The 27,477-nt window shown below is 42.7% G+C and overlaps 1 protein-coding gene and 1 long non-coding RNA gene across 4 annotated transcripts in view; one reads left to right on the top strand and one right to left on the bottom strand.

The window, feature by feature from the left end:
• The window catches only part of LOC109423928 (bone morphogenetic protein receptor type-1B), a 726,945-nt gene that overhangs the window by 672,484 nt on the left and 26,984 nt on the right, over positions 1-27,477 (top strand). The window lies entirely within an intron of this gene.
• On the bottom strand, positions 5,128-26,343 carry LOC134287622 (uncharacterized). The gene is made up of 2 exons (XR_009997415.1): positions 20,992-26,343; positions 5,128-12,634 (listed from the first exon to the last, which is right to left on the bottom strand). It is a non-coding gene; the product is annotated as an uncharacterized LOC134287622 (long non-coding RNA).

Here is a 27,477-nt window from a genome sequence, read left to right as displayed (position 1 = left end):
TAACCAGATCGTGTGGATGTGGCTGTGGTGCGGGCCGGCGATCACGGCATCCAAATACGGAAATCTGCTCGGCTCGTTTGTTTACCAATTACGGTGCCGATCCGGGCTTACCAGGGGGGGTTCTAATGATTGATATCTCCCTGCTGATGCTGTACCAACCAGCAGCATCAACCGGAATATGTTATAACTACGCACATGGACTGGCTGGACGACACATGGGAGTGTGTCGATGAAGTACGATGGCCAGCAACAGGCAGACACCATATGGTTCGTTCCGTACGCCACACACAACGAGCTGCGATTGCAATCACTCAAAACTGCAGGCGTGCCTCCACTGGAGTAGTGCTGTCACTGATTGCGTTAGAGTGGCACAAAGTAGACCACATCTAGAATTTGAAAACTTATCCTTTGGATTGATAGTTCTAGTCCTGGGAATTAATTTTAGTACGCATTGAGAACTTGCGTTGTGCAAACTACAGACTCTCTGCTAACAGAAGATACAACACTACCTAAATCAATAAAGTGCTATACACTACACATCAACAGCGTCTAAGTAAATTGGCAACTTTTGTCAGGTGAAAGGAGACAACAAGAAATTTAAATGTAAACATTTTTGGGTCTAGCTAGTCTAACTTTTGAGATTACCCTAACTGTATAAAGTTGTTGAATTCCGTGCCCGGCAGATGAACGGAAATAGCTTTACACGTAGAATTTCAAAAAAAGTTTTATTTAACTCATTCTAACAGAAAATCAAAATCTTTTCGCTAAACCTAACCAAATATCTACACCGGCCTTGTTTTCTGCAGTCCCTAATGGACCTTAAGACAACCTGTTCTCCGAGCGTTTAAAACTAAGCCGTTACTTCCTACCGGATTTACTGCTGGTCTTTGCAGATAGATATCAGGAGGCAAGATTTAAAATCCCTATTTTGGACCACCCTACTACTCCATAGGCCCTCATCAGACCGCCATGCCGCGCGCGCAGAGTGATCGATCACAGATTTTCCTTCATAACGGTAGTAATCACTCGCGCCCTGTTTCTCGCTGCTGCTGCCCGTAGGGATTTTGAATTAATCTCGCACTGCATGCAGCTCCAGACCAACTCCCACACAAACAAACGGTAGCTGCCAGCAGCAACGACAGGACAGCCAAGAGACCACTTACAACAACTGAACTGCTGCTTGGGGGCTCTCCATAAACCACGTGGTCATGAGGGGGGGTTCGGCCAATGACCATTTTGTATGGACAAATAAACATTTTTGTATGGACTAATGACCACGCGGCGGGTGGGGGGGTGGTGGGGTTGAAAAGTCCCAAAAAAATGACCACGTGGTTTATGGACAGCCCCTTGCTAGAGAGATCATGATCATGATCGTGGGGCTGACTGACCCCCATGCTAGAACACTTTCCTCTCAACCGCCCCACGATGCTACGGACGGGTCTCTTATGAAAATTCATAGTCACGATCGCGCGCGCTACGCCGGCTGACACGAACTTGTCTGGGACCGAATTATGACCCCTTTTTCGCGTTCCCGTGTTGTAATTTCCGATCAAAAGTCAAAATGGCTTCCCTGGAGACTCTGCGCCCAAGTGCGCCCAAGTGGTGACGAAGCGACACTCTCGGGAAGAGTCTTGGAATTAATTATCCAAAATTCAAATTAGTTGCTTCTTCGAGCGCGCGATAGGGAAACCCGGGAATTACGGGTGTTTACACTGTCAATTTGACACGTCTTTCTCGCACGCTGAGTAAACATCCAGCCGTAGACAAACTTCGTGAAGAATGCAACCAGCCCCTCTTCGCTGCTTCCATTTAGAACGGTTGTGATAAACTGTCGATCATACATTTCAACCGAAATGGGACGCATTGTCGTTGCAATCACTACAACTGTTGTTGACTGATGTTTGATTTGTGATCAGCAGCACCTAGCAGTGGACCGGTGATGATGACGATACAAGCCAAATAATGAACTGAACTGTGGAGCCAGGTAATTATCTCTGCGATGAAAAGTGGGTTTACGCTTGATTGGGTTGTTAATTGAATGAGCTCTGAAACCTGATTGGGATGCGCATGTGATTTGGTGATGCAGTTGGATTTGATTGATGTTTACACAAGTTTTGTTGTTGAACTTTTTGTTGTGAACCAATTGCTAGATAGGTTATAATTAAATTTATTCGGTGAGCACTTATTGAGTCAAGTAATTAGGAATGAGATTTGAAATTTACAGACTTTTGAATGCATCTTCATCTTTATTATTAGATTTTATCTCTACTGAATTGGGATAATCTGGAATCCTACAAAAAATTCACCGAAACTTCCACGAAAATTCATCAATCAACAATCCAAATAGTAGTCACATCATGAGAAATTTATTTAACCCTTTGAAGCCGGAATTTTTCCAAGCGTTATTATGGAGTTTTTTCTACGTATTTCTGTAGTTTTGGTGCTCAATAGTATTAAAAAGGTAGAATATTATGCAGAATATTTTTTTCCGGACATCCTAGGTCATCCAAACTGTTGTTGAGTTTAGATCCTAAAGTCTACGGGTGTAACGGTAGCTTCTTTCATTATACAAAGCTTCAATTTGTAATCTATCATGTCTAGTAAGTCTTCTGAAAGTTCAATTGAGAGTATAAGATCAGTTGAGTTATCCTAGGTCATCCAAACTGTTTTTGAGTTTAGATCCGAAAGTCTAGAGGTGTAACGGTAACTTCTTTCATTATACAAAGCTACGGTTTGTGATCTATCATGTCCAGTAGGTCTTCTGAAAGTTCAATAGAGAGTATTACATCAGTCGGGATATCCTAAATCATCCAAACTGTTCCTGAATTTAGATCCTAAGGTCTACGGGTGTAACGGTAGCTTCTTTCATTATACAAAGCTACGATTTATAATTTATCATGTCTAGTCAGTATTCTGAAAAATCATTAGAGAGTATCAGATCAGTCGGGATATCCTAGATCATCCAAACTGTTCTTGAGTTTAGACCCTATAGTATACGGTAACGGTAACGGGTGTAACGGTAACTTCTTTCATTATACAAAGCTCCGATTTGTAATCTATCATGTCCAGTAAGTCTTCTGAAAGTTCAATAGACATCATAAGATCAGCTGCGGCCATCCATTTTGGTGTTTATTATCTAGCATCTACAGCAATTGAAGCTTCTGTTTTGGCTATAAGGAGTTATTTTATATAATCTATTATGTATACTTCCTGGAGCTCACAGAATACAACCAGAGACTATGACATAGTAGTACTTTCGAAGTCCACGTAATAAAACCTTAGTTTTACTATTTCGAGTTACACAACATTACCAACCGTTCTCAAGGAGGAGTCCTCTCACCACTAATATGATCCTTAGTTGTAGACGATCTTCTAAGAAGCTTGAAGGAAAAAGGTTTCGAAGTTGTGAGCTTTACAGACGATATAGTCATAATAGTGAGAGGAAAGTATGACGAAACTGTTTCGGAGAGAATGCAATGGACCCTAAACTATACACATTCATGGTGTATTAAGGAGGGCCTTAGCATCAACCCGTCAAAAGTCGTAATTGTCCCTTTCACTTGGAGAAGGAAGATCAACCTAAAAGCTTTTCGGCTTGGAGGGATACAAATTCATCCTAGTGATCGAGTCAAATACTTAGGTTTGATACTAGATGCTAAACTGAACTGGAATGCTCAAATTGAGTCCGTGATCGATAAGGCAACAAGTGCGTTCTGGTTATGCTCCAAAACTATTGGCAGGAAGTGGGACTTGAACCCAAAAATCATAATGTGGATTTATACTGCCATAACCCGCCCAAAAGTGACGTATGCTTCGTTTGTCTGGTGGCCAAAAACAAAAGAGGTTACCACGCAATCAAAGCTTGCGAAAATTCAACGTCTTGCGTCTATTGCTGTTACAGGAGCAATGCGAAGTTTTAGATGCGATTCTCAATCTGCTACCTTTGCACGAGTACGTGCAATTAGAAGCAGAAAAATGAATTGCTGAGACTTGAACGAGTTGAAAAGTTTATGCCAGCGCCAGGTGATCTTGTAGGTCACCTGAGCATTTCACAATACTTCCAAAATAGGCCAGTAATGAAAATGATTAAAGACTGGATGAAACCTGTAGAGAACCATGATGATGTTGCTGCCTTGAGAGAAAATACAGATATGCAAATATTTGTATTTTCTCAGATAGCCAAGCTGCACTAAAAGCATTGTGCGCTTATAAATGTACTTCAAAGCTTGTCTGGGAATGCATTCTTTCACTGCGCAGGCTGTGCCAAGGGAATTCAGTAAACTTATACTGGGCTCCAGGTCACTGTGGCATTGAAGGGAATGAAATGGCAGACGAGCTTGCTAAAAGTGGTTCCAATTTACAGTTTGCTGTCCCAGAACCATTCTGTGGTACAGGCGTACCTCGATAGTACGTACCCTCGATAGTACGTACATTTTGCCTCGATAGTACGTACACTAAAATTAAGTTAAATTAAGTTGTAGATTACAAAAATGAGTTCGAATCATTAGTAGACGTATAGCAGAAACTCCGATACTATGATTTTGTGTTGTGCAGACTCCTATAACACGGATTTTCAGTAAACCATGGTTTCCCAAACTGTGGGTCAGGAGAGTCGCCGGCCTTCATCCAGGGGGTCGCGAGGGTCAGTTGAATAATTTACTGTATGTAACAGACAAAAAATGAGGGAATTTCTATGGTGGGTCGCCGAAAGCACGTCAACTGGCAAAAGGAGGTTGCGCACCTAAAAAGTTTGGGAGCCTATGCATTAAACAGTTTTAAAATGTAGCGAAATGAAGACATGAACGAATACGTTTGATGTAATGATTGCAGTGTTCTTCGCTTTACAGAGATATTTTCTGCCAGTCATAATATCTGGCATCATCATTCTGGCGGTACATCCCCACTGGGGAGGACTGCTTCTCAGCTTAGTGGTCTATAAGCATTTGCACAGTTATTAACTAAACGCTTTCTTTACCAATAGAACGTTGTAATAAAATGAAAAGGCACATGATGGTTCTATTTTGTGTGGTTAAAAAAAACTAAATTTCTCGGCGAAGATTGCTCTCCAAAACCTAAATCAAACCATTCAAGTTGCTTACCCAAAACCATTGATTTCAGTTCACTTACTTGTTTTTTTTCGTTTTCCAGCAATTAACTTTTTTTGCGATACGTATAAAATGTTTGACAGTTTTTCATGAGTTCGGAAAATTAAACTTCTTTGAGTACCGTAGGGCACTGCAAGCCGCGGTTGCTAAGGAAAATGTTCTTGGTTTTTGACGTTTCGTGGCTTTGTTGTTTACGATTCGGACTATCGCTTTAAAAAAAATTCCTCCCGTGGTTCCTCCACAAACTTATTGCAGAATTCCTCTAGGAGGGAGCTATAACTAAATTGCTTTTCCTGTGTTTATTCAAGAAAATCCTACAGAAACTACATGAGGATTTCCATAAACAAAATACTCCAAAAATTCGTAATGAACTCCAGGAGGATCTCCATTACGAACATCTGAAAAAATTCCAGAAGGGTCTGCAGGAATTCCTGACGGAGCCCTTGGTAGAAACCAAAAGAGAGTCCCTAGATGATTCCTGGAAAAAAATCTCGAAGAAATCCCGGAATCAGTTTCTGAAAGAATTCCTAGAAGAAGCTCGAAGAATCTCTTATTAAATTCAAGGAATAAATCCTGGATAGTTGCAAGGAGTTTTTAAAGGAATCTCGGTAAAAATTTCTAATACACCGAAAGAACTCCTAATGAAATTCTGGGTGAAGTTGCTAGAATTTCCAGGAATACTATCTGGAAGCCCAAAAAAATAAATCCAGAGATATTCTAGAAGAAACTATTCGGAGAATCTCAGATGAAATTCCTGGAGGATTCCGGGGACTTCTTGAGAAATTCTGGAAGAAATCACTAGAAGTCCGAACGTAAACAAAAAGGTCACAAAACATCAAAAACTTAGAAAAAAATTCTTTAGCAACCGCGGCTTGCATTGTCCTATAGGCTGTACCAATTCAGTTGTTTCTGGGTGAACCCGAATTGTGGGATTCGGGGAAAGACATTTCGCTTTCCCGCTTGCTTTAGGAATTTCTTCAAGTTTCAAGTTTCTTTCAGTTCCGAAATTCCTTTAGGTTGGTTCCATGATTTCTCCAGAAATTCTTTCTGGGATTCCTTAGGGATTCTTCCAGGAGTTTCTTCTGCGATTCCTAATGAGATTCCAGGGTCTCTTTCAGAGATTTCTCCAAAGATTCCTTCCGAAACTTCACCAAGAATTTCTTCTGTAATACTTTCGGGACTTCCAGGATTTCTTCAGGAATTCCTTCCTGAATACCTCCAGGAATTTCGTTCCGGTATTTCTCCATGAATTCATTCCAAGATTCCTCCAGAAATTCATTCCGAGATTCCTACAGAAATTCTTTCTAATATTCATCAAATAATTTTTCCTTGAATTCCTCCAAGAATTCCGGGATTCCCATCTCGTAAAAAATTAAACTCTTGGACAAGGATGGAAACACTCATTTGCAAAGATTTACACTCACTTGCTATTTTCTCAGCTCAGAAGCGTGCAATCAAAAAACGATGAATGGACAACTTTTGCCTTGTGATTTTGTCTAAAAGTTTGCCGAACAGAGAAGGGATCGCACACGCATACCGAAGTCGTGAGGGAGCTGCGAAGGCAACTCTCCACGAGGTGAATGTAATTTACACTCACCTCGTGGAGAGTCGCTTTCACAGCTTTGTCATGACTTTGGGATCGTGTGCGACCCCTACTCTGTTCGGCGATGTTTTAGACAAAACCACAAGGCAAAAGTCGTCCATCCATACATCGTTTCTTAATTGCACGTTTCTGAGCTGAGAAAAAAGCAAGTGAGTTTAACTCTTTGCAAGTGAGTGTTTCCATCCCTGCTCTTGAAGGTGTCCTAGAAGGAGCAATGTTCAGACGATTTTGAAAATATCACGGCAATAAATATTGCAGGAGAAAATACCGTGAAATGGGGTGTTAAGAACTCATCGGGTGTTAAGGGATTCATCTTCACACACTACTTTGAAAAATTGCTAAACCGTATAAAAATATATTTACTTATTCTGAATTCGCCTCAAATGTGTGTTGGAAATAAAGGCATATTATAAGGATTACCACTCATGTAAATACGTTTTTAACTGGACACTAGACATCAAAAATAGAACGACATTGCTTTTTCTCAATTTCGCTACCATTGAAACATTCATTTGTGAGGCCAGAAATATTATTAGGAAAAAATATGTGAGTAATCGTAAGGTGTTCTACAACTCATTTTTAATGAAACTAGGGTAAAATATTTGTTGTAACTAATGTGGTTTTCGAACACCAACATTTTTTGTGAAAAAAGATTAATTTCATAAACTGGTGGGGTGTTAGGGGATTGAATTTCTCATATAACTTTTTTATTTGTATCATGATGTTTTGAGGCGATTGATTCATTGTATAACAGTTACTATTCTGAATGACGTATTACGGATTTAATTTTGGGTCATAGACATCCCAACAGTTGCTAACAACTAATACAATATAGATCATGAGAAACAAGTATTAGATTGATACATATAATTAGAAAAACGGTCAAATATTTATTACTCAATGCCGCAGTAGTCCCCTCTTTGCAGAAGTTTGTGGTCTTTAGGTGTATATTTACGTTTTAACGTAGATTTTCCGTCTGTTTTATTAGTTAAATATTATTTATGGTTGGCGCTGGAACGTGACAGCTTTTTGAAAATGTGGAATATGCTCACTTGATCCATATATTATGTAAACCATACTGCCACTAACTCTTGAAAAAGAAAGTATTTTTTCTATTCTGTATTAACGAGATTTCCAGCCCAAGGCTAGTTCATGTCGGGACCCACGCTTTACTTCCCTTCCGAAGGAAGAACTCACATTTTGCGAGTTTGTCGGGAGTGAAATTCGATCCCAGGTCCTCGGCGTGATAGTCAAGTGTTCTAGCCATCACACCAGGTCCGCTCCACAGAAAATATTGATGAAGATGACTCATGGCCGCTAAAATATCTCAGAATCTATAATACGACCTATCAGCGATGCTCCAAGTAGAAATATCAGCATTGAATACACCGTTAACACCCAGGGTCATCTAATAATGCTAAGATGACCCATTTTAATATAAATGAGTTTTAAAGTGATCAAAAAACTGTAAATACACATCCTTAGTTTACAACCCATTGATCAGTCTGAACTATTCAATTTGGTTACTGTAAATTGTAACTATGTATGAATAATGTGTTCGTTAAAAACTGAAGCCACTCAGGTACAACTGACGGTATTTTTTCGGATTTCGAAACTTTAACAAAAAAAAAAAGTCATATACAAAGGTAGATGGCAATGAAACTGTCCCTGCACCTTCAGGACTATTATAATCTTTTTCGGTGATGTTCAAGAAATATTACAGTCACTGTTTACAATTAATCAATTTTTATCTTTCTTTGAAATATGAGAACTTTTACATTCATTCCCTTAAATTCCTTAACACCCCATTTTCATATTTTCCAAAAAATTGCACATTTTGTTAAATATCTCCAATTTCTCCAAAAAATCGTCAAATTTTGTAATCTATACGCGTAGCAGGCAGCAAGACAATGATCGGACTGCTTTTCCTGAAAGTTTTAAGAAGTAGAACCCATGAATTAATGAGAACGAAAAAAATTTCCGTCCCTCAACACCCCATTTTACGGTGCTTCTAGAATGTTTCTTTAACAAGATATAACTGATCTAGATCGATTTAATTATATCTACACCAGAACCATTCAATTCTAAAAGATAATTCAAATAAAATCAATATGAATTCCCAGAGACGAGATGCCTCTACGAAGCAACCCCAGAGTACAAGTAGATTTTTACAATAAAGATAGGATCCTAAACAGGCAAAATTACGTAATTAATAAACGGACCCTCAGGCCACATGTAATTTTTTGGCAATCCTGACGTTCTGGAAATAACATTCTTTGATTTGAAAATGAAATTTAAAATAAAAATTTGTGATTCGATAGTACGTACACTAAACGAAGCGGTGGTGTACGTACTATCGAGGTATGCCTGTATTGTACAATAGCATAAAACGAGCTCACCCATCGTGAAAATCTAACTGTCAGCGGCATCGGAATGAAATTCCCTAGAAACGACTAAATTTACCAAGTGTTTGGTCGAAACACGTGACTATTTCCAATGATAGTGCACTTCAGAAAAGTTCAGATAACAATTTCCACTCCAAGATTGTTGCCAGCCTTCACAAAACAATTGGTATCCTCTCGATCCCGATATCTGAACATTTGAGCAAGGAAATGCAACAGTGTCATCCAGCGCAGTTTATGTTTGAACAAGTTTTGCTGGTGCTGCTCTTCTTGTAGTTCGTCGCAGGCAGACACCGCACCAAACAAACCAAACACGACCTTATCTCTATACTAGGACTAGTACCTCTATGGTTGGGTGGGGTACACACCGCGCACGTTGCTCTGCTCTGAAGCGGGGCTATGATGGTCTGCTATTTATTCCCATTCAGTTTGTTGTTTAATCAACAACTACGACGATCGTGCTGAGAGAGCGAACCACGAGAGGAAGCAACGCCGCGGTCTCACTTCCAGCCAACCGATTCCTCGTTTGAATTTGGAAGTGGTGGGGGCGGGAGAGGGTAACAGTATAAATATTATTATTTGTTTACATAGCTTTTTCAACTCGCATTTCCTCACATCATGCAGAATGAGTGGCTGGCCGCCGATGCAATGGCTCGGTAGAACAGAATGAAAGGTAGTTTGGGCAAGCTATCTGGATGTTTACGCTTGCGTGAACGATTGAGTTTCGAACCTATTGCGGGTTGGTGGTTGATAAGGTTGAACTCACGATGATGGTTAAGGGTGTTTACGGTTTGAAACGACACACGGCAGGTTGGTCAACTGTGGGTTTTCCCTTCTCGGCGCAAATCCTGGTCGAGTACTAGCCCGAGTATGTGGAAAAAGGAAACGGTTTATTGAAATCTGGTTAAACGAATGATAAACCTATAACTTTTGACTTACTGTTGAGTACTTCCGATGTTAAAAAAAAACTTACGGAGTTATGCTCGTTTAGGATTAGAACCCATCACTTGCTTCAAAACAGACCAGTCGCTTTACCAATGAGGCTATTGGATTAACAGAAGCTAAATGTGATAAAAATGCCAAATTATGACAAAGACTTTCGTGTCACAACGTTTATAGATATATTACAAAAGCCATTGATGTAGTTTGTTTACAATCTGAAGTTTTGAATTTGATTTTTTAAACTTGTGTTAGGACTTGCTGAATATGTTGTTGTTGTTGCTTAACTTTGGTACATCCTCCTAGTCGGCGACCCAAGCCGGGTTTATCACGGAACCACTCCACACCCAGGTTGCTGTAATCGTTTCCACGAATTGTTATTGTCGATGGATGATCACACACTTCTTCGAGCCCATCCATCGACCATGCCGCACATTATACCTACACATGGTCTGATAACGGGGTCGTTTCGTTATCATCATTCAACCGAACACTCCCTCTCTCAAGGTGTTGCGCGCTGGTGATACGGACGAACGATGCGATGATGGGACGATAACGATATCACTGACTGAAACGATTCCAGGAGCGGGCGTTCCTCGGGCGCTGATAAAATTGAGGTTACTAAAACAGCTCGACTTTCTTCAACCTGGATCGCGGGCAACCAACTAATTAGCGGAAAATTCATCAAAATTTTTTGACGTAGCCTCTCCAATGCGAGTGAGATGGTTGCGTGAAGATTCAGCCGGCCGTGTGCTGCTGGTGTGTTCGAGTTCGTTTTGATTGATTGCTATCGATATCATGTTGTAGCGGTGAGATTGCGTAGCCAGCTGATACGAATGGCGGCGGCGATGGATGGCTCAAGCAGATGATTGAATCGACGCCAATTTGGACAGCTTTTGGCACCAGCATTCTTGGCACCAAACGCCGAATATCGAACACATACACCGTTTGATGATCCAGCCGAGCTGCGTGATGTAGGATGATCGATCATCAACGCACTTCCTGATGTGGAATACAGGGCAAACTCGATTTCGAACACGTTAAATTTATTTTTTAGGGAAATTCCTTCAGTTTGACATAATTGTCCAGGAATTCCATCAAAACATCCTCTAGATATATTTTCAGACACTTTTCACGGATTTCTTCACGAAACGCTTCAATGATTCCTTCAAAAAATGTGTTTTAGTCTTCCACAAATTATTTCAAAAATCCCCCAGGAATTCCTATAGAAACTCTATTGAGGTTTTTTTTCTAACATTTCATAAAGTATTCTTCGAGAAAATCGTGTACGGATTACTTCAGAACTTTCTCCAAGTTTTTTTTAGAAATTCCTCCAGGGATGGCTCCGGAAATTCGTCCAGGAAATCCTTATAAGTCCTCTAGATATTGATTCAGAAATTTTTCCAGATATTCCTTTACATTCCTTCACAGTGTATTTCAAAAAATCTTCCTGAGTTTCCAGACATTGTCGGTTTTGAAAAGCCCCTTTAAGGAATTTTCTGTAGAAGTTGTTTTTACAGAAGCTTCAAATATCTTTTAAAAATACTGTTAGAAAGATCCATCTGGAACTGAAGCATACTAGAGCCTATAACATAGAAAAGGCTATCCCACCTATGGAAATCACGAGCCTACGTTACAAATGGCTATTTTAATATTAGCAGTAATGTAAATGCTAAGTTTTTAAAAGCGACGAAGCTCAGATCGCACTATACAGAACATATTATTGCCAATATGTACATTTACAAAATTTTTGAAGATTTCGCATACATACGTCAAATCGAAACACTCCTCGACCTCGTACACCACCGTTGGTTCCCGATGCATCACTATTCGCCACATGTCAAGCTGTTGTGTGTCGAAACCGTGTCTTCCATATCGATACGCCCACCGACTGCGACGGAATCCGACAGATTTATCAGCCGCCGTACGGTTCATCATAGCGTCATATACTTTCCGCACACATGGAACTTTTGACGTTGCCTTCTATCTTTCACAACCAGAAGCGGATTTTTTTCGTTTCTGTAGAAATCTGCATCCGCCGCACTCACAGCCACACAACGGATATCGTTTGTACGCCTTTACGTATGAATTATTCATGAACCAATACACTTCTCGCCCCGGCGTCCCCGCCATCCTCTGCGGCATATTTTTCGGCAGTTTATGGCCACTCGACAGCCGGGTTTCCACGCGAGCTCAAAAAACCAATCACAATTAAAACGCTTCTCGTTAACCAGTTTTCGACACCTTTATCAAAGGAATTGGTGGTTCAAAATGGTTTCACGCGCGTCGTAGAACATCGTTGGGCGTCCAGCCAGCAGCGGTTCAACCTCTCACTCTCTCGTGTCCTAATGAGCTTTGGTCATAAATACTTCAACTTTATTGGACGTTCCGCGGAAAATTGCTCCACATAAGGAAAGTGTAAATAAATACTTAATCCTTAAAATTACACAGCAACCCAGGTTGTCGCCAAACAACGCAACGCAACCCCCGATCGAATTTTGTTATCCACGCAAATTCGGAACTTTGCGCGGTTCAACGCACCACTTCGCTGCGCTGGAAGGTGTTTTGCAAAGTTTGGACACCGCCTTGTAAAGGGTGATACGGTCAAAATTTGGTCACACAATTCGTTTCATAACTTGAGACTGCGTGCACCAAAACAGCTGATTTTTGGACCAGCAATGGTACATTATATGTAGCTTATACCATAAAATTTTCATCAAAATCGGTTCAGTATTTGCGGAGATATTGTGAATCCTGAAAACTGCAATTTGTAAATTTTGTACAAAGAGGATTAAAAAATTAGAACACATTTTTACTCTTTTATTTATAGAGCCAGAAATACTAAAACAATTTCAATGAAAATTTTTCTGTATGTAAAGTGTACATATCAAAATGTTGGGTAAAAATTTCATTCAATTTGATCCAGCCGTTACAAAGTTATATTTGTTTAGGTGGTCAAATTTTGTCAAATTTTTTCAAGTCAAGTCAAACTTTGGTCACACAATTTTTTTCAAAATTTCAGATTTCGTACACCAAAACAGCTGATTTTTGGATCAGTAATGGTACATTATATATAGCTTGTACCATACAATTTTCATCAAAATCGGTCTAGTATTTGCGGAGATATTTTTGAACCCTGAGATCTGCAATTTTAAAATTTTGTGCAAAAAGGATTCACACATTTTTACTGTTTTGTTTATAGAGCCAGAGATACTAAACCGATTTCAATGAAAATTTTTCTGTATGTGAAGTATGCATATCAAAATCTCGTGTAAAAATTTTATTCAATTTGATCCAGCCGTTACAAAGTTATATTTGCTTAAGGACAAGGTATTTGGAGTACATTGCTCAAAATTTCTAAGGCACCGTTTTTTAGAACCGTTGAATGGATTTGGATTAAAATGCATCACGCTGTTGACAACCACTGAACAATTAGCGTGATGCATTTTCATCCAAATCCGTTCAACGGTTCTAAAAAACGGTGCTCTAGAAATTTTGAGCTATGTACTCCAAATACCTTGTCCTTAAGTGGCACCCGGTAAGTTTTTTTCATATTCAAACTGCTACAACTTTGAAAGTATTCATACAAAATGGCTCAAAATTGTTGTTCTGGCAGCACGGACAATGACAGCCATCACCGTCGATTGCAGAATACATACGAAGCAGATTGTCATTCTTTCAAACAATAGCTAGGGAAACAGATGCATGGCGAATGGAATGTACGAAAGCTGTTCCCACGAGATAGTGAATTCTAAATTAATGATATTTTGTGAGATTTATACTGCTATATTTCGCTAGGAGTGTGTCGGGCTAATGTGCGCTAGATACGATAGCATATTGTGATTGGTGAAATCGTAGTATATATCTTGTGTTCGAATACTAGATCGCACACTACTTCTGCACGTTAGCATAATTTCTCCTCCGTCTCTGTAGTAAGATTAGGTAGCGATTACTGAATTCCTCCGCGTCCTGAATTTCGACGGCTAGAGTCCTGAGCCGGTAGGGAAAGACTAAATGTATGTATAATATGAATTCCCTTTGAAACGTTAAAATAAAAGTTACATTTCTTTTAGCTTTGAGCTGCGCAAATTAAAGCCTGCTGCGAGATTTTTTCCTCTACCAACAAACTCAAAGATTTACTTCATGATGCCCGAAAACGAAGTCTACGATTGCGGCGCTTGCGAGCGACCGAATTCCGCCGATGTGGGTATGGTGGCGTGCGATAGTTGTGCCGTTTGGTACCACTACGTTTGTGCTGGAGTTTCGCCAGGAATCCGCGACCGAACGTGGAGATGTGGTAAGTGTCAGCCCGTGCTGCCTCCGGAAATCACCGGGACGAAGAAGAAGACGAGTAAGAAGCTTCCGGCGAGCTTGAGTGTCCTCGGTGCGACGAGTGAGATTACGAAGACAAGCAACGCCGAAATGAAGAAAACGTCCGACAAGTCCAAAAGTTCTGCGAAATCCAAGGCTATGGCTGTGTCCAACGCCGCCGCGGGCGGTGAACCCTCCGCCGGAAATGTAACTCCGATAAAGAATCCGGAAGTTGTTATTTCTACCAAACCGTCCGATAGGGAGATGCGATCTTCCAAGTCCAGTACTTCAACCACCAGGGCTCGAGCGCAATTAGCATTGCAGCGATTAGAGGATGAGCGACTGTTGGAGGAACGGAAATTGAAGCAGGAACGGGCGCGGCTGGAGGAAGAAAGCATCCGGCTGGAGAAGGAGAAACTACTAAAGGAACGGGAGCACGCTATTCAGGCTAAGGAATTGGCGATACAAGAGAAGTACTTGCGGGAGAAGTTCGAGTTGGAAGATCAGATTGCTGACGAGGAAAGCAGCCAAAATTCTAGCGTTTCGGGTCGCAAGAGTAGGACCAAGGCCTGGTTGAAAAGTCAACACGAACTAAGCGAGCACAGCAGACATAACGATTTGGCAAGTTCAATTCGACCACCACAAGTCGACGCGGGAAGCGAACGCGGAGAAGCCCACAGACCAAACGTTTTGGACGGGGTTTCCAACTTTCGGACGGAGCGCGATGGTTCCGACAACCGACGTCGTTACTACGGAGTTGAACCGAATGCATCCAGGTTGCCGCATGAGGACGAAGGATCCGTGATGAGCTCACACGGGGTGGGGCCAAACGCCGCACAGATAGCTGCGAGACAGATTTGGCCGAAGAAGCTTCCCACATTTTCGGGTGATCCGGAAGAATGGCCGATATTCGTCCACAGCTTCGAGTCGGCCAATGCAGCGTGCGGTTTTTCGGATGTAGAGAACGTCATTCGGTTACGCGAGTGTTTGCGAGGTCCAGCACGAGATGCCGTCGTCACGAAGCTCATGTTTCCCGAGAGCGTCAGAGCGATTATGGACACCCTGCGGCGATTGTACGGCAGACCGGAGATTTTGGTGAAAAACCTACTTGACAAGGTTCGTCGGGTGGAGGCACCAAAGCCTGAGAGACTGGATTCGTTGATCAACTTTGGGCTGACGGTGCAGCAGCTATGCGACCACTTGGCAGCCGCAAAACTGAAGGGTCATCTGTCGAATCCCACTTTGCTTGGGGAATTAGTGGAAAAGTTGCCAGCCTCAATTAAGATGGAGTGGGCCAGGTTCAAAAGGGCGTATAGTGAACCAACGCTTCAGCACTTCGGCATGTTTATGGAGGAGATAGTTGACGACGCCAGTGAAGTTACGATCGCCACTCAACAGAAATCATCCGGTGGGAGAGCCGACAAGGACAAAGCGAAGGAAAGGGGACATGTATATTCCCATGAAGACACGTTGGGAGTGCAGAACCACGTACCAGAGAGACAACCTTGCCCGATCTGCGGAAAAACAGATCATCGAGTAAGAAACTGTGAACGATTCCAGCAGCTAGGAGTCGAAGCTCGTCTAAAGGCCGTAGAACGATGCAAGTTGTGCGAAGTTTGCTTGTTCGATCACGGGCAATGGAGGTGTCGTTCGAGAATCCGATGTAACGTTGCCCAATGCCGGGCTCGTCATAACCCACTACTGCATCGCCCAACGCAAGAACCACGTCAGCGTCAGCTCCGAGCTTCGGAGTGTAATACGCACGAGCGAACGCAAAGATCGGTCCTTTTCAGGATCATTCCTGTTACACTTTTCAACGGAAATACGAAATGTGAAACATTCGCGTTTTTGGATGAGGGATCCTCGCTGACCCTTATCGAAACTAGCTTGGCGCGTCAGCTTGGTGTCACAGGTGTTCCAGAGCCCTTGGAATTGCGTTGGACTGCAAGCGTGATGCGAAACGAGAAGGATTCAAAGCGTGTGGACCTGGAGATAGCCGGAAAAGGTCTGCCGAGACGCTTCGTCTTGAAAAATGCTCACACTGTCGAAGCATTGAACCTACCCAACCAGAGCCTGATGTTTGGCGTACTATCGGAAAGGTTCGCACATCTCCGGAATCTCCCCATATCGTCGTACTCTGAAGCCACTCCGAGGATCCTTCTAGGACTAGAGAACCTCAGTCTTTTTGCGCCGCTGGATAGCTGCGTGGGCCGACCCGGAGAACCAATCGCCGTGAAGTCTCTGCTAGGTTGGTCTATCTATGGACCTGATGGAAATGGACATTCGAAAAAAGGCTTTCTAAACGTACACCAATGCAATTGTGACTCAGACCGAGAACTAAACGACCTTGTCCGGCAGCAGTTTGTACTGGAGGAGTCGCTAACCAGGCAAACACCAATGCTTCAGTCCGCTGAAGAAAAGAGAGCCTGTGAGATACTGGACAGCACTACAAAGTTTGTGGATGGGCGGTATGAAACTGCTTTGCTCTGGAAAACCGATGATGTCGAGGTGCCGGATAGCCTTCCAATGGCGATGAAACGACTGAAAAGTTTCGAGGCTCAATTAGCCAAAAATTCGAGTCTACGGGACAGCGTGAACCAGCAAATCATCGATTATATACAGAAGGGCTATATTCACAAGGCCACAGAAGAAGAACTGGTCGAGATCAGCAGTAGACAAGTGTGGTACTTACCGCTGGGCTTGGTGACGCATCCAAAGAAGCAGAAAAAGCGACTGGTTTGGGACGGTAGGGCGCAGGTGAACGGAGTCTCGCTAAACTCGCTGTTGCTAAAGGGCCCTGACCTTCTGGTGTCTCTCCCGTCTGTAATTTGCAAGTTCCGCGAGAAACGCATCGGATTTGGAGGCGATATCCGGGAAATGTTTTTACAACTACGAATGCGACAATCGGACAAGTATTTCCAGTGCTTCTTGTTCCAGTTCGATCCTCGTTATCCACCTGAAGTGTACATAGCGGACGTTGCGATGTTCGGAGCAACTTGTTCACCCTGCGTTGCGCAGTATGTGCTACGTGTCAATGCGGATAAATGGGCGAACGAATTCCCTTTGGCGGCGGAGGCGATCAAAAATAAAACCTACATGGACGATTACTACGACAGCGCCGATACTCCTGAAGAAGCGGCAGAATTAGCCGTGCAAGTACGTACCATCCATGCCCGCGGAGGATTCGAGATGAGGAACTGGGTTAGCAACAGTGACGAAGTGTTGGAAAAGCTCGGCGAAACTCCGGACAAGGAACCACGTTTGCTGCAATCTGTCCCAGAAGAAATGTGGGAACGTGTTCTAGGGATGTTGTGGCACCCGGATTCCGATACTTTGACCTTTTCAACCGAACTGGCGTCAGAGTTACTTCCCTTTGTCTCCGATAATAGAAGGCCGACGAAACGCATCGCTCTTAGGATCATTATGAGTCTTTTTGATCCCCTTGGCTTGTTAGCACCGTACCTTGTTCACGGACGTACTTTGATCCAAGATCTGTGGAGAAGTGGAGTACAATAATGGGATGAGGAAATGAAAGACGAGGAGTTTGCTAAATGGACGCGCTGGGTGGAACTGCTACCCGCTATAAGTGAGCTTAGCGTTCCGCGTTGCTACTTCGCCCTGAGGGATCCACTGTTTTATCGAACGCTACAGTGTCACGTTTTCACTGACGCCAGCGAAGCCGGCTATGGATGTGCTGTGTACTTCCGCATCAAGGATGATTCCGAACAAGTGCAATGTACGTTGGTTATGGCGAAAAGCAAAGTGGCCCCCCTTAAGCACCTGTCGATACCACGGTTAGAATTGGAAGCGGCAGTGTTAGGGTCGAGAATGGTAAACACGGTCCTGTCGAACCATTCTGTACAACCTCGGGACGTGTATTTGTGGACCGATTCATCGACGGTACTCTCGTGGATTCGCTCGGACCATAGACGATACAAACAGTTTGTCGCTCATCGTATCGGAGAGATATTGTCGTTAACACAAGCTGAGAGCTGGCGATGGGTACCATCCAAGGACAACGTTGCCGACTGCCTGACAAAATGGGTACGCGACACCGAACCGGATTCGAATGGTAGATGGTTCAAAGGACCAGCGTTTCTCTACCTTTCTGAAGATGAGTGGCCGCAACAACGAGTGAAGACGAACACAGCCGAAGAGTTGCGGACGAGTTTCGTGTTGGCTCACATCTCGCTGCCCGCCACGATTATAGATGTTTCAAGGATCTCGAAGTGGAGCGTATTACTGCGAACGGTAGCCTGCCTATATCGCTTCATCAGCAACTGTCGATTGCGCGTTCTTGGGCGGCCAATAGAGACTATCCCAGCAACTATAAACCAAGTGAAATGTCTCAAACGGTCGGTTCCCTCGTGTGGTGTGCCACTGAAGCAAGAAGAGTTCCAGCGAGCAGAGTGCTTTCTATGGAGAACGGCACAAAGCGAATGCTATCCGGATGAAATGCGAACCCTGTTGAAGAACCGCGATCAGCCTGTCGCGGAACGGAAGTCCATCGAAAAGAGCAGTCCGCTGTATAAACTGTCACCGTTCGCCGACGAATACGGAATCGTTCGAATGGAAGGAAGGACAGCTGCCGCTGCCCACGCGAATTTTGACGCGAGGTTCCCTATAATACTCCCCAGGGACAATCAGATTACCCAGCTACTGTTGGGATTCTACCATCGTCAATGCGGCCACGCGAACACAGAAACGGTCGTTAACGAGGTTCGTCAACGTTTCGAGATATCGCGTCTACGCTCGGCTGTTGGAAACGTTTGCCGGAATTGTATCGCTTGCAAGGTACGCAAGTGTAAACCGTTTCCTCCTCGAATGGCACCTTTACCCGAACACCGATTGACTCCGAACGTCCGACCCTTTAGTTACGTTGGCATCGATTACATGGGCCCATTGGAAGTGACCGTTGGTCGGCGCAGAGAAAAGCGATACGTAGCGGTTTTCACTTGCCTCGTGGTTCGTGCCGTCCATTTGGAGGTTGCATACGATTTGTCTACTGAATCGTGTATTATGGCTATCCGGAGATTCACTCGACGACGCGGATCTCCTGTTCAAATCTTCTCGGACAATGGCACTAACTTTGTGGGTGCCAGCCGAGAACTACAAAAGCAAATAGCTCTTGGTTGCGCCGGTACTTTCACCGATGCGCGAACCAAATGGTCCTTCAATCCCCCCTCCGCTCCACACATGGGCGGAGTGTGGGAACGAATGGTGCGGAGCGTAAAAGAAGGCATGACTACGTTGGACGATGGGCGCAAATTGACCGATGAAATATTGTGGACAACGCTTGTCGAAGTAGAGGGGTTGATTAACTCCCGACCGCTCACCTACATGCCGCAGGAGATGAATAATTGCGAAGCCTTGACTCCAAATCATTTTATATTCGGATGTTCGTCTGGTGCGCACGAGCCTATGGAACCGCCGGTCGATCTAGGATGTGTCCTGCGGAGTAGCTTCCTAAGATCTCGGCAGCTAGCGAACGACGTCTGGGAGCGATGGTCGAAAGAGTATCTTCCAACTATCAACAGGAGGACTAAGTGGCTGGATGAAGTCAGGTCTCTGAAGGTCGGCGACCTCGTCTATGTGGCAGAAGGCAAACGAAGATCGTGGACGAGAGGTATTGTAGATGAAATAATTTCTGGCAAGGATGGTAGAGTTCGACAAGCGATTGTGCGGACAACAACCGGTAAGTTGAAGCGTCCAGTTGTAAAGTTGGCGATGATGGAACTTGGTGGATCTACGGCGGACCCTCCCCTCGATCCACGGGGCGGGGGATGTTCTGGCAGCACGGACAATGACAGCCATCACCGTCGATTGCAGAATACATACGAAGCAGATTGTCATTCTTTCAAACAATAGCTAGGGAAACAGATGCATGGCGAATGGAATGTACGAAAGCTGTTCCCACGAGATAGTGAATTCTAAATTAATGATATTTTGTGAGATTTATACTGCTATATTTCGCTAGGAGTGTGTCGGGCTAATGTGCGCTAGATACGATAGCATATTGTGATTGGTGAAATCGTAGTATATATCTTGTGTTCGAATACTAGATCGCACACTACTTCTGCACGTTAGCATAATTTCTCCTCCGTCTCTGTAGTAAGATTAGGTAGCGATTACTGAATTCCTCCGCGTCCTGAATTTCGACGGCTAGAGTCCTGAGCCGGTAGGGAAAGACTAAATGTATGTATAATATGAATTCCCTTTGAAACGTCAAAATAAAAGTTACATTTCTTTTAGCTTTGAGCTGCGCAAATTAAAGCCTGCTGCGAGATTTTTTCCTCTACCAACAATTGTACTAAGAACATATTTTCATAATAGTACTATACTGTAAAATTTTGATAAAAATCGGAGCAGTATTGGTAGTTCTATAATCAAAATTGTGCTTTACTGACCTTAAATTTCCGAAAATTTACTATGGAGCGCCTTTGTACAAAATTTTAAAAAGGTAGGTCGATGGTTTTATCTATATATCAACCAATACTCAATCGATTTTGATGAAAATTTTATGGTATAAGCTACATATAATGTAGCATTAGTGGTACAAAAATCAGCTGTTTTGGTGTACGCAGTCTCAAGTTATGAAACAAATTGTGTGACCAAATTTTGACCGTATCACCCTTTAAGTGATTTACGATCACCGATAGCGGACAACATCGGGAGGTTATTTATCATCATCATCGTCGCTGCTGTAGCCACATTGAGCGAGCGATTCCTCGAACGTGGTGGCTTGGTTGATTAGATTCGGTACCAAAACCGATCGGTTTGTTATCAATGTTTGACATAGAGAAACTTCATTTGGTGAATTTCGAATTCGGATAGTTAAGTATTGCGCGATAATCCTTTAGAGAGGCGTTGCAGGGATGGCTGTCAATCATTTGGGAAAGGACAGGAGATGTTCGGTTTTGTTAACATGGTTTTTTGTCGGCACTCGAATCTTCATTCACTCTAGCGGTCTTCAGGATTTCCCAAGAACTCGTTGAAATGAAGGCAGGCCTTCAGACCTGCAAACAGAGTTGGTCATCCTTCTGAAGTGTCTACATGCGGTATGTGCCCATACAAACTCATAGGCTTGTTGAGGTTCTACGAGATCTATGAATGTCATTAGTACACACCGGTATTATAAAACATCAACAGATCACTGGTCATGCATATATTTATTGATAACTAGCTGTCCCTGCAAACTTTGTCTTGTCAAGCTGTGGTGGTTTGACAACTGCTTAGCTCGTTACATTAGTTTTATTTCGATCGTGTTGATTTTCTTCCCTGGTCATAAAAAAACATTTTTTTTCGAAATGTTCTTATTTTTTGTTCATTTTCGTAACTTTTATTACTTATAAACACAGCCACCACTAATACGAATCGAACCGTTCATGAGTCATGCTGATCAGTTCATCCGTTCTTGAGTTTTGTTGCCTCAAAGCAACTTCAAACTCATTTTCATATAAATATAGATAGATAGATAGATAGATAGATAGATAGATAGATAGATAGATAGATATATTTAAGATAAAACGTAATCATCATTAGTACGCCACAATACTATGGGCCGTTGTCGGTCGGCCATCGATGAAGCCGGTTTTATAACATCCCACGAACTCATTCGTTGTAGGTGACAGACGACGGAAGTTTGCCTGGGATAGCACTGTAGGCGGCATTCAAAATAATGATTGCTCTGAAGTTCTCACTTTCCAAATGGTCGCAATTCTTGTGGATGGGCCACTCCTCCGATAGCTGTTCAGTTTCCCGGTGAAGACAGGTGACCATTTTTTCCGGGCCTATCTTGATAAGTGCAGCTGCGACACAATCCTTTCTAGCTGCTTTGTTGGTTTTGAGCTGATAAATGGCATCCCATCCTTAACTTACCTCAGCATGAGAAATTCTGTCCTCTTGGCTGCGCTGACGATGTCGTTTCCCCCGTTGCCTTGATCTCCCGTGCCTACGTGCTCCTCGCTATGCAGGTGGACATCGCAGTGCTGCTTCCATCTATCAATCCCCTCACATTCGTCGGTTAAGAGGTTTCCATTCTTATCCTTGCAGAATTCGCCACGCGGCACGAAGCTTTTGCGGGATGCATTGAACTTCTGGTAGAACTTCCGTGTTTCTTGAGAACGGCAATGCAGTTCTACTTCCTCGTGCTCAGACGGCGCTTCTTCTCCCGAAAGAGGCAGGTCTGCTGTTTCCGCTTCTGTTTGTATCTGCCCTAGTTCTGCCGGGTTCCATGCTGCAGCATTACCGACCGCGCTGCATTCGTCTCCTCAAAAATCGTTCTGTATCCTCATCGAACAATTCGTTCCGTCAACTCCGCTCTACTGTACTCCAGAGAGAGAACATCGAGCTCGCCTTTGACTGACAAAGCCGTCCCGAGATTCTGCGCGTATGCTGAGGCATCAGTCGCACAAGGTTGTACTGTGGTGGTCACCAGTACCATACTTTGTTGATGACAAATAGTTTTGGGCACAGTTGAACCAGATACTGTCGGAGAAGTGCCGTGCGTCGATCGGAAAATGGGCAATTTGCGATTCCGTTTGATGTGGTGATCTCCCGTTGTAACGAAGGGAAGCTGTGTTGGAGTGGCCATGTTCTTAGAGTCGGTGGAATCGATGAGTCGTAGGCCATTTTCGTTCGTCAGCTGGGGGGCGCTGAACTTCCCAATCGTCGGTCTGAATTACTCCTCTTGGCCTAACTGAGCGTTTAGATCTTCTATGTTATTGATCTTGATGTTGTGAGCTACGCGTAGAATGCGTCCTTGACAGCATCAGTGCTTCCGAAGTGAGGGCGTGCGTGTTGATTATGCTGAAGTTTAAGAATCAGCTCATGATCCTTAACCTGCACATTAGCTGGTAGATGACATGATTGCCTCTAAGCCTTCACACTATGGATTCTGTTCAAAAAACCTCTCGCAGCGCTACGATGCTGAGCCCGCAGTCTTTCAGTAGATCGGCGAGTATGCGGGTGCTCCCGATGAAATTTAAAGATCATCAGAGCTACGTACCAAGTTTCCAATTACAATTTTTTGTTAAAAATGTTTTTTTTTTAATTTTTATTATTGTGTAAGCTTAAGCTAATTCTACACTTGTTAAAAAGGCGAGAATTATATGTAAACCGAAGTTGATCGGATATCCATAAATAGCTTGTTTTATATACATATGGTGTCTCAGAGAACCTGTCAATGGTGAAGCGTACACGAGAGGATTATAACCTGAGAGAATTATCTATGTCAGATACCATGAAGAAGACATTTTTTTTTCAGTTCGGATGGGCCTTTGCGACCAGGATTTTGATCTTTTGTGTTTAGTGCATGTCGTACTACTCCAATGTCATTGAGAGGCAAGATCGATTTCTGTACAGTTCTTGTTTCATTACCTCAGAGGTTCAAGAAACCGAATGCGATGAAAAGGTCCCGTTTTCACAGGTATTTAAATCCCAAGGAAAGAACACCCCTAATCAAACACAATCGATTTGATTTTTGAGAGCATAAAATAATAGTACTGATATTTATCCATGCATCGGAGCTCTAGCCTCATGAATGTTTAGGCCCAGGATAACAAAGGAAAACCCCGGGCTTTCGGCTAGTTGCAAAACTCTGTCAAATTGGAGAATGTTTTCTGCAATAAAAATACACGTGCGTCCTTGAATTTCCAGCATTTATCAGTCCTTAATAGGTTAGTACGCAATTAGAGAAGTAAAGCATGTTTGTTTTCCTAACATCAAGTATAGTCCCGGTTGGGAAAATTCTGAGTCTTTAACTATCAGCAAGGCAGTGTAAATGAAACTTTAGGAACTGTTACCAGTAACAAGAACTTTCCACCATGAATCCTTCCCAGGTAACAATTTGATGCTGTACAAACATTTCTCCTACTATTTAAAATCAGCCTTCATTTGAACAAAAACTGAGCACAAGAGGTACAATCCTTTATTCAGCTCCTAAACATCTAATGTTGGTTATTTTATTCAACCTTGAGCTGATTTGTGGTTCATTGGAAGGCTGATTTAAGGCTTAATATGCGCTTAATCAGTAATCATATATACTTATCCTCGAAAACAAGAGCATTACTTGTTGTGTCTGAATAGTCAAGAACATAAGTTGAACTTAGTCTGTATTGAGGCTGAAGAAGCGATGTGGACTTCACGAAAACATGCTTGGCTCATCTGTCAAAATATATTTGATTAAAGGTTGAACAATAGATAATTAGTTCTGCATATTAGTGTATGTTTTAAAGCTGGCGACCCAGATGGATAAAATTCTATTCAACTTGATATTCAGCCATCTATGTATTGCTGATTAAAGAGGTTGAACAAACCATACTTCAGACCAATATTCAGCTGTCATTGTGTTCAGCCATTGACACCATCAACCAGCTATTGTTCAGCTAATACTCTCACTGTTCAGCATTCATTATTACTTGGGTTATTAGTCAAAGACATTACGCCAGCTTGACAAACCGGATCTCACTAGGGTTCGGTTCGGTAGAAATTTAACCGTAACGCAACCCGAAAAGTTGATCTGCCCACTTTACGGGTTCCGTTAAAGATCGAGCATCTTTTAAACCCCCTCAACCATTCATCCATCAGCACGGGTCGACCGTCTGACACCTTGGATTGGGGTTACCTGTTTGGTGGACTTTTGTCCCCGGAACAGGTGGTCCGTAGTGCTATTCTAAGCCGGCAGCTACACGGGCAATGTAGAAGAGATAGATCCTCATGAAATTTAATTTGAAGACATTACGCATTCCACGCTGCATTTGTTGTTTTTTTAGAGCTAAGCGTAACAAATTTCTGTTGGTGTTTGTGCTGAATTGTTTTAATGTTTTCATCCTTCGGATTGTTAAACTGTTATAGAATATATCGCCCCCTTAATGCTAGAACTAGGTAACTCGTTTTTGGAAGTGCGGATAAAAATGGCTGGTAAAACTAATCCTGGTATATAACAAGCATTTTGTTGGTCTTAAAAGATGAATCATTATGTGTTTTCGTAGTTCCAATGGATAAACTTTTGTTTATTGTGGTGTATGTTCAGATATAAACAAAACTCTCGAAATTTTGCAAAACCAGTTACCTAGTTCTAGCATTAAGGGGGCGGTATATAAACTATTTGTATGTATCTTGCAGGCTGTTTTACATCTGGAAGTCATTTCAAAGATATCCCTTACTTGACTGTTGTCGATTCTAGCAACCTTGTCCGGTACTAGTTTCTGAATGAACGACCATACGAAGCAGAACGAATCCGATTTTCTCCATGTTCAAATATGGTCAAGTCTGCTTCAAAACATGCTTTTATATCGTCTGTCACTCACTCGAGGCAGAACCCGGTCGCAAACATCCATCAATCTCCCATCCGATATGAACGTCGTACCCCAACGCTACTACCGCAGACACCGGTGGCAGAACCCGACCAAGACAACTGCGTGACAGTTGCTGACGATCTGTTTCCTTGCGACACTCGAAGTTCGCGCCATCACTCTTAAAATACTCGGTGCACAAACCTCGTGACTGCATCAAACAGCCGCCAACTGAATGGGTCGCAAAAGGAGCCCCCAATCCGATAAAAATAGAAATCCTGTTTCCGCCGAAAATTGGCCAGCATTTCAAGCCAAACAACAACGTTGGCTGCACCGCCTGGTTGACTCGGCTTTCATTCATTGAATTGAAACTCGATCGTGTACCCCCTGCCGAGGGTTCGCGATCTCGACGTTTGCCCATATCTCTTCCTGGTCGCGCTGAGCGATTACTACCACCGCCACCGCGACCGACGGACACTCTTTGTGAGGACCTGAAGAGGTCCCACAGCGCCAACGATTTGGGCCATTTGGGCCTATCGATGACAGAGTGCTGTGTTGCAGCCGTTACGTTGCGTTGTTATGAATGAAACGGGTTGTTGACATTGGCGTAACTAGGATTTTTTCCTGGAGGGGGCCCAGGGGGGGCCTGACTTGAGATGAATTTTAAGCGGGATGGGCGCCCGGTAAGTGAATATGCAAATCAGTATTGTAGTTTTGAGTAATCAAAATGACTGTTCAGATTTGTTCATAGTTTTGTAAACTATATGAGTACGAATAATTCCTCCAAGATTTTTTTTCTTAGCTTAATTCAGTGATTCCATCTTTGCTTCTTCCAGAAATTCAATCAAAAATTCAACTAGGGATTCCACTACACATTTTTTCGGGGATTTGTCCTGGGATATCTATAGAGGTTCCTCCAGTAATTGATCCAGTGCTTTTTTCGAAGTTTCCTTCAGGAATTTCTCCCGAGATCCTTTAAGGTATTTCTGCAGGTATTCAGAGATTTCTACAGGGATATCTCCATATATGCCTTCCAAAATTCCACTAGAGATTGCTCCAATAATTACATCTGGAATGATTCGAAGTATTTCTGCAGGAATGTATTCCAGAAATTCTTTTAGAAAATTTTACTTAGAGATTCTTAAAAAAACACTCCAAGAATTGCTTGAAAAATTTGTACAAAAACCTTTAGGGATCCTAGTTTTTTTATGTGTATTAACGAGATTTTTAGCCCTAGGCTAGTTCATCTCGGGGCCCACGCTTTATTTCCCTTCCGAAGGAAGAAGTCACATTTTGCGAGTTTGTCGGGAGTGGGATTCGATCCCTCGGCGTGATAGTCAAGTGTTCTAACCATCAAATCAGGTCCGCTCCACTAGGGATCCTAGTATTCCTTCAACAATTACTGCAGACATTGATTTCTTCATTTTTTTATTCAGGAATATTCCTACAAAAAATCTTCCAGGTATTCGCTAAGAAAGCTTTCCTGAGATTCCATAAAGAGTTCCTAATGGGGCTTGCTTCCGGGATTCCTCATCGGGTTTCTTCAGAAATTACTTCAAGAGTTCCTCCAGGGATTCACCGGAAATTTCTTCTGTTATTCTTACAAAAACGAATTCCGAGATTATTTTAAATATTTCTAGAAGAACTCTTATTGGGATTCCATCAGAAACTCCCGCAGGAATTAATCCAGGATTTCAGGATTTCCTCAGGAATTTCAGCGGTTTCTTCAGTATTTCCCCTGAGAATTCTTCAGAAAATCCTCCTGGAATTCCCTCAGAAATCGAACTTTGTATTTCATCAGGAATGAATCTTGAGATTCCTCC

The sequence above is a fragment of the Aedes albopictus genome, chromosome 2, assembly GCF_035046485.1.
Source record: "Aedes albopictus strain Foshan chromosome 2, AalbF5, whole genome shotgun sequence".
In the NCBI taxonomy this organism is placed as follows: Eukaryota; Metazoa; Arthropoda; class Insecta; order Diptera; family Culicidae; genus Aedes; species Aedes albopictus.
This window is presented reverse-complemented; position numbering and strand designations above follow the sequence as displayed.